This window comes from Hippocampus guttulatus, chromosome 6, assembly GCF_054856545.1.
Source record: "Hippocampus guttulatus isolate MCC_2025c chromosome 6, RoL_Hgut_1.0, whole genome shotgun sequence".
In the NCBI taxonomy this organism is placed as follows: Eukaryota; Metazoa; Chordata; class Actinopteri; order Syngnathiformes; family Syngnathidae; genus Hippocampus; species Hippocampus guttulatus.
In genome coordinates this window covers 19,953,592-19,965,099 of record NC_141266.1, presented here as the reverse complement: position 1 = coordinate 19,965,099, position 11,508 = coordinate 19,953,592, and the positions used below count along the sequence as shown (strand labels likewise).

Here is an 11,508-nt window from a genome sequence, read left to right as displayed (position 1 = left end):
GGCAGCTCGCTCGCTCGGGCCGAGGTGTATCGATTGATTTCCCAATAGCCTCTGGTCCGCGAGCGGCGAACCCTGGCCCCGGTTGCTAGGTGACCGCACCGTCCGAGATGGAGAGCGAGGTGATGGAGGGTGACAGCGGTGCACAGGGTCAGGGGGGGCCACTGGTCATTCTCCATCCGGACCCCTCTGGGATTCCGCCGACATGCAGATAGTGCACCGGGAAAAAGACGGCCATCTTTCTATCTGCTCTCCCGCCATCTCCCGTTGATGGCGAAATAAAAGCGTCAAGCTTTTATAGACATGGTGTACTGAGTGCTCCTTGAAAGAAACTGCAAATGTTTATGGCGGTTATCGAGAGCAAGCTTATATGAACTATTGATCCGCAGTGGCCGGAGGTAGCCAAGTAGAAATACTTCATTATTGTACTTGAATGTTTTTGGGGGTGGCGGGTTTCGGGTATTTTATCTGTACTGGAAAAGTCTTTTTCTTGACAACTCTTTACTTTTACTCCTGACATTTGAAAACAGATAAATGGACTTTCCACTCATTGTCAAAATAGGCTCTTTTATTTCCCTCTGCAGAAGACGACACTGCAGTTGAGATTTTGATTGATTGATTGATTGACTGATATCTTGAGGCCGAATGAGGCACAAAGCAAGGACAGCAATGGTATGGAGTGAACATTAAGAATCAACAATGATGTCAACGGATTCTGAAAAGCAAGCCATTTCCCATTCCTGACCTTATTTCAGAGAATCGTTTTACGTCGACGGCAACAAGAAAGACAACGCGTTCGTCTCCCATCATAAAAAAAAAAAATCACCATCTTCTGGCGTTAAAAATTCTCCGTCTAATCGGAAAATTCTTCAGCTGTATCTTTTTCAGTGTGTCTAATTTTGTGTTTGTTTGCTTTTAACCCTGGAGAACCCACGGGGTCAAATTTGACCCCTATAAATTCTGCTACTCAAATGCTACCCTTAAATCCCAAAGGGTCAAATTTGGCCCTAATCCTAAATTTGGATTAAAGCATTAAATATTTGAAAAAACATATATTTTGGTGCTCAGACACCAGAGCGCTCAGTCGCTAAAATAAAAACACTAACTTTTTTTTTTTTGGTCCCAGAGGGCTGTCAGGACCCCAGAACAAAAGAAAAATTCTGTAAACATGAAGTGGCCCTAATCTATAGCACATATTCCACAGTGATACATGATAGCGCCAGCCAGCACGACGCTCTTCTACATATCGATCGCTTGACCGCTGATGAAAAATTATCCAGAAGAAGGAGGAGGGAGCGGAGGAGGGTGCAAAGAGGGGAAGGGGCGGGGGGGGGGGGGGGGGTGGATGTAAAGAGGGAGATGAATGTAAAAGGATCTACATCCTACTGTACGCTGCTAGCGAATTTACCAGAAGGCACAACGAGGGATGGGGGGGCGAGGGGGCCTTGTGAGGGGTCACCGACAGAAAAAAAAAAGCTGCAGTTGGGCGCGGGAGGGCCACCTCACTGCTCTCTCCCCGTCCTCTTCCTGTGTGAAGCCTTCGCCTTCATCCCGTGCCATGCCTCTCATGTGGGGGAACGGCTGGAGCTCCATGTCCCGAGGAGGGAGGACTTGTGTGTTTTCCATCTATTAATAATATCTTGGGGGATGAATGGATGGCGGATGTTAGCTTCAGCAGGCGCAGCGATTTTCTGTGTTTTCCGCCCTAAGCGCTGACGCGATCCCCGCTCTCAAATATTCTCCTCCCCTGCGACTTGGAAGCATCAACCGGGCCTCGGGGCCTGCATGGAAAAGACCTCCGCGGCCTTGCGCGGCAACCAGGAAGTGAGATCGCTCAAGATGAATGAAGCGTAGGACCTTTAGCGTGTCTTGATGAGAACTAGTCATCCCAAGAAAAAAAAAAATGCTGTAACTCTACAGAGGATAACTCCGTGTTAAATTTGAATCAGGAGGACGGTCTCTTTCCCATCCACACCCGCCAGGAATTCAGATTTCCAAAATGAATGAGCTGTAGGACCAGTCAGATCCGATCTGACTGATTTATTTAGATGATAACTGAGAGCATCAAGCTGGAGTTGTCCTTTCCAATTGTGACGGCTTCCTACAGAAACCAGGAAGTATGATTCCCAAGACGAATGAAATGTCAGACCGTATCGTATCGTGCGTCACAAGAACGAGTCAGATAAGAACAAGGTTTGCATCTTTTATTCGGCGTGGATAGTTCTCCTTTTCTGACTGTAACATTCTTCCACAGCAACAAGTTAAATTCTCCAGATGGACAAAACTGTACGACCTCGGTGTGTCCTTGAAAGAGCTAAGCATACCGAGAAAATGTTTTCGTATTGATGAGAACTCCCAAGTCAGAATCCGGTCGACGTTCCCTTTCCATGACTGTGACCATCTTCCACCAGGAAGTCAGAATTCTGAAACCGGAAATACAATTCCTTATCATGTCCAAAAACAAACATCTTCATGACATTTTGCACGATACACACACATTTTGTCAGATAATATCTGAAAATCTGAATCAAGAGGGGCTCCTTCCCGACTGTAGAATCCTTCTGCAGGCTCCAGGAAGTCACATTAAAAGAAGAATTAAAATGCAGTCAACTTGTTATAAAAACTACAACGGATTTCCCCTGTGGGGACCGCTGTGTGTGTGTGTGTGCGCATGCAGCCCGAGAGGGGGTGTGCGTATATCCAGATAGAGATGGTATCAATCCAGGCCATTGAATGTATTGATTAGTTACCTTTCTTATTAACATGCTGATTAAAGGGAGGGCGGGAGGGATGGAGAGAGAGGGAAAGGAAGCCAGGCGCTGTGCACGAGGCTAACACACGCACTTCACCTCCTCTCGCCTCGGACGCACACGGAGAGAGGATTTTTGACGCAGAATTGGAGGGGGGAAAAAAAACCCTGTGAATAATCACATGCAGCGATGAGGAAGAGGAGGATGCATGAAAAGGTGGGAGAGGGTGAAGAAGAGGAGGAAGGCAGGGGTGGCCTTAGGAGGCCAAACACTTTAAAGGAATGACTTTTTATTTGCACTGACCCAAAGGAGCGCTTGAATAATACGCCATTGCCCCGCAGGCGGGCGGTGTCTTCTACTTTTTGGCTGGTGATGCAGGTGAAAAATGTCCAATGTGTTACCTTTCAGTTTTTAGCATGCGGCAGTGTCTGTTGGTGCTAGCCTTGACATGTTTGTGTTGTAAAATAGATTTTTTTAAAATATAATATTTTAGAAATATTTATTTCACATTGACTTACTAAGTGGCAGGTGACACAGGTGAAATATGCCCAATATGCTACGTGCAGGTAACCAGTTAGCTTGTATGTTGTTAGCATGCTGCAGTGTCTGTACACATGTTGATTTACTATGTTCGTTTTTTTTAATCAAATAGTTATTTTTTTAATCTAAAAGGTTTTAAATCTATTCATTTAACATTGATATTTGCATGTTTACTCGGTGGCAGGTGACACAGGTGACGTATGTTCAATATGCTATCTGCAAGTAAACAATTAGCTTGTGTGTTAGCATGCTATAGTTTCTTCTCACGTTGACCTGGACATGTTGCTATTGTTTTTTAACTCTGATACCTTTTTCATGAATTCTTTTAGAGATATCTTAATTTAGCATTGACTTGCGTTAGGTGGAAAACATTGAATATGTTACTTACAGGTAACCAGTTGTTAGCATGCTGCAGACTCTGTACAAATGTTGGTCTTGAGTTTTTTTTTCTTTTTTTGAATACAATATCTTATTTCTTCATTTTTAATGTCTCCTCACACTGCGCTGAGAAGGAGGGTGGTGAAAATCTTCCAAATTGCGACTTGCAGCTAACCATTTAGCATATGTGTTGTTAGCATAATGCATTATCGGTTGACGTTTATAGGCCTTGACCTGTTCATTGGATTCATCTAATACTCTAGGCCAGGTGTATACGTTTTCATTTCACACTGACCTGTGTGTTTACTTGTTGGCTGAAAACGCGGGTGAAATATGTTCGGTATGTTCCGGGCAGCTAACCAGTTATTAGCATGCTACAACATCTGTTCATGTTGGACTTGACGTGTTTTGTTTTTACAATCTAATATTGTTGTTACATATTCATTTAACATTAATCGTTTCGTCTTTACAAGTTGGTTGGTGACGTAGGTGGAATATGTCCGATATGGTATTTGCAGCTAACCATTTTGCTGCATTGTTGACATGTTTATTTTGTTTTTTTTCTTTATCTAATATGTTTGCTCTTTGTGAAGCAGGTGAAACGTGTGCGATATTTTACGTACAGCTATCCAGTGGTGAGCATACTTCAGTATCTGTACGTATTATCATTTTTTTAACTCAAAAAATGTATATATTTATTTTCACTCCACTTGCCACACTCATTGTGAGGTGAGTATGTTCAATATGCTACTTGCTGCTAACCACTTGCCGTGTTTGTGTATTTTTATTTTTCATATTTTCAATTATTATTAGATATAGATTAGATATTTATATTCATTTTAACTGACTTTTTGTGTCTTAATGTATTTGGACTAATTTTAGCTTTGTTTTCATTGCTCTGCTCTCCTAATATTATTACAATTATTTTTACATTTTTGCAGTCTCCTCATGCTGCACTGCGGATGAGAGGACAGTAAAATATGTCAAATATCTTACTCGCAGCTAACCAACCGTTAGGATGCTGCTACTCTCTGAACACGTTGGTCGTTCCATCTTTATTTTTATTCTGATGACTATTTTATATGTCCGTTTAAAACTGGATGTGCAGGGTGAAATTTGTCCAGTATTCTGCTTGCAGCTCACCAACGGTATCAATAAGTTGCACAAGTTGAAGGTGTTGACATTTTCACTGCAGCCCACAGTACATATTCTATTGAAACATGAGGGCTGCCATTAACTAATATTAACGTTGGCCTCATTGAGATTTATTTTGTTTTTTTTTAAATGTGAGGGGATGTTGTTTCATTTTGCCTGCCAGCAATAATTTTATAAATCAGGTATGAGATGCGGTACGCATAAAATTATTATTTTCACACTGATGACATGTGACAATTTCTTTTTGTCAGGTTTTAATGGGGCCATATCGGTTCTTTTTTTGTGTGTTATTAATTAATATTGATTATTTTTATGCAGGGGGGGGGGGTGAGAAGTAAAGACCAAATGGGAGGAAAAAATGCAAATGAGAGTAAACTATTCACATTTTTGGTGAACTTTGCCGCTGCTGAACCTATTTAACTTTTTATTAAACGTATATATTTGATAAGATGGAGCTGGAAACACACACACACACACACACACACACACGCTAATGTCATTTGCATTACATTGCATTGGATCTTATGCCATATTTGAAAATTGTTGGAGGGCAAATAGAAGCTGTTTTAACATTCGTGGATCAATATGCTGAATACTAACACCTTCTCCCTCTACGCGCGCGCGCACACACACACACACACACACACACACACACACACACACACACACACACACACACACACACACACACACACACACACACACACACACACACACACACACTGGGCTCTTCATTAGGTACACCATGTAATAGATCCAGCGCGGCGTGGGTGTGCCTCAGTAATGCTCACTTTTGATTGACACTGTCAGAGAGATAGTAATGTAAAAATGTAGTTCTTGTTGTGCTTAATAAAACTGCATAATAAAAGAAAACCGGGAGGTGCTCTATTTACAATGTTCTAATATAGGGACCAATTTATTTAGCTACCTCAGTGTGAAAATATATGACATCAGATTGTCTATGTGTACCTAATGACGACCCCCCCCCCCCGCCCATAACAACAACAACAACAGAAAATCAATATATTGGTGTATGATAACATGCATTGTGCTTAAAAACTGCATGTGGTCTAAAAACGGATCGGAAGGGAAAACAAAAATGATGCCCGAGGAGTAAAAACAAAAATGAGCAGAAAAAAATACTCATAAATATGATTTGTTTTAATTACTGAATTTGTTGTTGTTGTTGTTTTGTAGTAGCGGTTGGTCGATCGATGACGTGAGCGTGCACGAGCTTTGCTGAGGGAAAACAACGAACAAAAATTTAAGTACATTCAGATAAATACGCATTTGTTCTGTTAGGGTTTTTTTTGTTTATTTTTAGTTGTGTGTGTGTGTGTGTGTTACGATATAAACACGAGCTGCGATATTTTCATCCGAAGCTTCCTTCTGGCCGTCATTGTGGGGTTTTATTGATTTTGAAAAATTAACTTCCCATCGCAGCTGATCTGTACGTGTGAAGTCACGAGAATCTACTCTCAAAACACACACAGTCACACACACACACACGCACTCGCACACACACATCTTTTTATTCGGCCTTTCCGTTCGTTCCTTTTTCTCACTAATCCAGCGCAATTAATTCACGTATTGATTAACTGGGGAGCGCGCGCGCGCGTCGTTGTATTGATTGCTAGGCGAAGCGGAAGACATTAAAACAATCAAAAAAAAGGGGTGAAACGGGAGGGAAACCAAGGCTCGTCTTGAATGTTGTTATATTTAACGAAGGAATTGCAAATGTTTCTGTTGAACATATGGAACGAAATCTCCTTCCGGATTATTAAAGGCGCCGATTATATCGATTTGTTTCAATTCAATTGTCGTTCCTTCGAATGGAACTGAAATTAGTTGAGAACATTTCTGCTCACAATAGACATTTTTGTTCATTTCGTTGTTTTTTTTAAATGTCTTTTTTTGTTGTTGCTGGAAACATTTTATTTCTAATTTAACAATTGAACGCACAGGTTGGAGGTATACTGCAGTGTTCCATCTTTTTTTTTTTTTTAAGGTACGTGTGCATGTTTTTTTTTGTCAAAAAGCAGGTGGAGTTTAATTTCCATTGTGGTGTATCCGCTTGTAAAATAAAAAGAAGAAAGTTACATTAAAATACGTTATTTAAATATATATATATATATATATATATATATATATATATATATATATATATATATATATATATATATACACCACTCAGTGAGGAGGCATTAAAATGAGCGAGAACATAAATGATGCAGGCTGGAGATATTAATGACAAATTGCACTCACGTTATTTGATTTGAAGAGGTTTCGGGTGAATTTACTCAATTAGATTTTTTTAAAGCGTTGTATTTAATAAAACCTGGATGCAGATACACTTTTTTTTCAGTAGACCATACATACCTAAAAAAAATTCTGGGTCCAGACGATTTTAGTTTGTGATATCATTTGACTAAATGATATTGAGTATATTGAACAAAAACATTTTCGGTGTACTGTGTCATTCAATTGTTTAATGGGATCACAATAAAGTCACACAGTGCTAAAAGAAATATTTTCTCTCATTGTGTGTGTGTGTGTGTGACAGAAACCCTTGTTAATGTGCTATTAAGATTAATATGCGACATCAAAGTTTGCATTTTTGCAGATTTGAATATAATACGCGAAAGCACACTTTGTTTGCATTCTTTCCGGTTTCATTCCAAAACGTCTCTGCGACGAATATGCAACACTTGCATGTGCATTTACAGTACAGGTAAAACAAATGCTCATTTTTCAATTCTGATGAAATATTGTTGTTCCATTGTTTCACTCGATAATTTTGAACTGTGAAGAAAAAAAACAATCCCTCTCCGAAATCCTTTAGTTTGTTGTATGGCACGCGCTACGTGAAACGTCAAGCAAGCGTTTCCCTAACCTTTCAGCCAATAAACTGCTGGGAAACCTGACGATCGTCCATCAACAAATTCCATTGCAAATTATGTTAATACGATTCATAATTCACAAGTATAAACTTAGTGTAAAAAAGAAAGTGTTTGAACTTTGAACTCCAGTCCCCATGGGAAGCTTCTACAAGCACCCCCCCCCTCTCCATTTAGGCCCTGATGCGCGTGCGCGCCCCATTCGAGCTTGCCGATCGATCGCGCGGCATCAGCTGCAGTGCACGAGCAGCGTCGATTGGATGAACCCGTTTATCACGTGGGGAGGGGGGGGACACATTAATTATGACTATTATGATGAGGAAAATGATCGCACAAAACAGAGCATAGGAGCAAAGAAAACATGAGCAAAATCACCTCAAAAATATGTTGTTGTTTTTAAACTAAAACAAATTACACATAATTTCCCCCAAAATATCCATATATATATTTGAAATTACATATTGTGTCATTCATCATGTCACTTTATTAGGTACACCATCTACTGATGTCTAATGCAGAAATCCATCTAAAATATGACAAATAATAGAACACAACGTTCATTGTAAATGAAGTCTAATATTAGACAGTGCATTTTCTTGGTACAGTATGCACAGTAATTGTTGACATAACACTCACCACTTTCTTTTTATTGTTCAATATATTGTACCTACATATGATATGAATACGTAGGCTTGTGTGAAAGCAGAGCGACTTCATTAGGTACACCATCTAAGGAGATTCAATTGTATATATATCTCATATATATATATGCGCCTCTACAAATATTATAATTTTAATTTAGTGATTGGGATGAAAGATAACGTTAACTTAATATTTTAAAGAAAACGATTACGTTGATCTACCCCCCCCCCCCCCCAATTGCATTACATTGGTCGGCACGGTGGTCGACTGGTTCACAGGGCAGAGGTGGAGGTTTCGATTCCAGCCTTCCTTTCCTGTGTGGAGTTTGCATCTTCTCCCTGTGCCTGTGTGGGGGTTTTTTTCCGGGTACTCCGGCTTCTTCCCACATTCCCAAAGAAGACAAAACATGAATGGCAGGTTTATGGAACTCTCTAAATTGTCCCTTAGTGTGATTGTGGGTGTTTGATCGTCTCAGTGTGCCCTGGGATTGGCTGGCAACCGGTTCAGGGTGTCCCTCGCCTGCTGCCCAAAGACAGCTGCGATAGTCTCCTGCACGCCCGCGACCCTTGTGAAGATAAACAGACGGGTGGATTACATTGGATGGTGTACCTAATCAAGTGTCTTGTCGAGTGTGCATTTCAAGAGGTTTTAAATGGTTGAATTCGAGATTTTTGGAGTGGAACATGAGAAGGAAGGACTCAACCTGAGATGAAGAGACGGGTGGGGTTGTGTATGTGTGTGTGTGTGGGGGGGGGTTGCATCTCCCCCTCCATGAGCACCCCCCCCCCCCCCCCAGAGAGAAAGGGTTAATTGGAGGAGGAATTTCATCGCACATCTGTCAGATTTTAAGGCCGCGGTGACGCATCGAGGGGAGGGGGAACGAACGGGAGAGGAAGAGGAGGAGGAGAAAGAGTTGGTGCCGAGATCGATGAAGTGGCTGGCAGAGCGAAGAAGAAGAAGAGGAGGAAGAGGAGGAGGAGGAGGAGGAAGAAGAAGATCTCGGCAGATAATGAAAGAAAACGCGCCGCAGAGCAGCTGTAGACCAACGCGAGCGAAGGCGGAGAAAAATTCCGAGGGGCGGAAAAAAGCAGAAGAAAACGGAGGAATAAACGCACACTTGTTTTCGTTTTTGGGTGGAGAGCAACACAAATAAAAAAAGCTTGACGGGGGGGGGCGGTGGGGGGTTTCGGACCGTGCGTGTGCACGTCGCTCGGCGCAAGGAGATGCTCGGCAGCATCGAGCGTGGATGCGCGCTGAAGGTATAGTGCACCATTTCGATTCCTTTTTATTTATAGTTGCTTGTTTGGATTGTTTCTTTTATTTTTGTGCACATTTTACGATAGACTACCATGAAATGCGGTCAAATATTTGAGGGGAAAAAAAAAATCGCTTGCACGGTATACTCGTCCGAACGCGGATTCGGACGCGGTTGGTTTGTTGTTGGAATTCTGCCCACGGCACGGTGCGTTAGTGGTTAGCAATTCTGTCTCACACTTCAGTTCGAGGTTTGAATACCTGCATGCTTGTGTGGGGTTCTCCTCCCACATTCCATAAACAGGCAGCTTCGTTGGAGTGAAGACTCCAAATTATTCATCAGCGTCACTGTGACTGCTTGTTTGTCTAAAATGCGACCTGTGATTGAGTGGCAATTAGGTCCCACTTCTCTCACCAAAAGTCAATTGGGACATTCTCCAGTTGACCCGCAACCCTAAATGGCCCGCAGAACCGAACTGTGAATGCTTTATTTTCTCGATCTAGGTTGTAATTGCCTGGCAACCCGTCTATGGTTTACCTCACCAAAAGTCAGTCGGGATAGGCTCCGACATACCCCTGGTGTGATCCAGGATGACCAGCACGGCGGCCGTCTATTTTTTTTTGTGGCCCGCGGCATACAGGAGAAATAACTTTTGACGTGGCCCGCATTGCTATTTTAAAAAAAAAATCTGTTGGGGTGGGCAGTATTTGTAGCGTAGCTGTCGATAAAGTGGGGATCATCCGGGTCATGGCACCAACTGAAAAGTTGTGTACGAATCTTCGCCTGGTCTTTAATGCTTGCAATATGATCAGAAGACGACCAGAAGACTGTATATTCTCAGCCGAGCTTCTTTAACAGATGCCAAAAAGATCAAGTACACAGCTGTGGAGCCTTTTGCTGTTAGATGTGGATAAAGGTCGAACTCCCCCCATGTGATTCCTACTTTTGGCCGCCCACCCGTCTTAAATGAATTCAACTCATATATTTGCCAAGGCTGTCATCGAGAAGGGAAGCCAAGTAAAAAGGAAGAGCAGGGTCACAGCAAGTCTTCGATCTAATCATACATGGCAAAGAGGCTAAGCTAACATGTGGAATGGGGAATACCGCTAGTACCAGTAACGAGTTTTTGTAGACAAAAATAAAAAATACATTTACAGCTAAAATAGTAGACAAAATTTCTCCCAGAGCTAATTCAATTTCAGAAAAACACATTCCACCACTTTCTGCTGAGTGTCAAGGTCCGATTTGTGAAGACATCACATGAATGGTTCTCAAGTCTGGTCATCTTAGTTCGGATTTATCTCATTTTGACTTTGAATGTTGGGTTGGGAATCAGCTGCTGCTCAGTGGGATCATATTCTAGTGCAGGGGTGTCAAACTCATTTTTGTCGTGGGCCACATTTTAGTTACTGTTTCCCTTGGAGGGCCATTATGACTGAAACCAAATTTTAAAAAGTAAATGACAATGGTTTATTCAACTCTTGTTTAAGTTACTGTAATGAGGGGTTTGGTTGCACGAAAATGCTGACAATATGTCTCTTATTTATTACAGATGAGAATTTTAAATTTTGGTCGAGGTTTTTGCAAGCATCATGGAAGTTGATTTGCTTTCACGGGCCACATAAAATGATGTGGTGGGCCAGATCTGGCCCTCAGGCCTTGAGTTTGACACCAGTGTTCAGTGGGACACAGGCCACCCCAAAAACCCAAAATCCAAAACAATTTGCCTTCTCACTTTTAGCAGGAATGTTTTTTAAAAATAAGTAATTGCCTGATTGATTGATCGGTTTTACCTTGTTGAACAATTTCAAATCAAGCAACTTCAAAGTGGCCCTTGCATCTTTTGAAAAAAAAAACCCCCCAACACATCCACTCAAGTGTAAGAATGATAGAA

At 41.6% G+C, this 11,508-nt stretch overlaps 1 long non-coding RNA gene across 1 annotated transcript in view; it reads right to left on the bottom strand.

Annotated features, from left to right (window-relative positions):
• Nucleotides 1–2,184: 2,184 nt before the first annotated feature.
• LOC147204014 (uncharacterized) overlaps nucleotides 2,185–11,508 on the bottom strand; it is a 28,301-nt gene continuing 18,977 nt past the window's right edge. The window contains exon 2 of the long non-coding RNA XR_015101171.1: nucleotides 2,185–2,420. This is a non-coding gene — a long non-coding RNA (uncharacterized LOC147204014). The remainder of the gene's footprint in view (nucleotides 2,421–11,508) is intronic.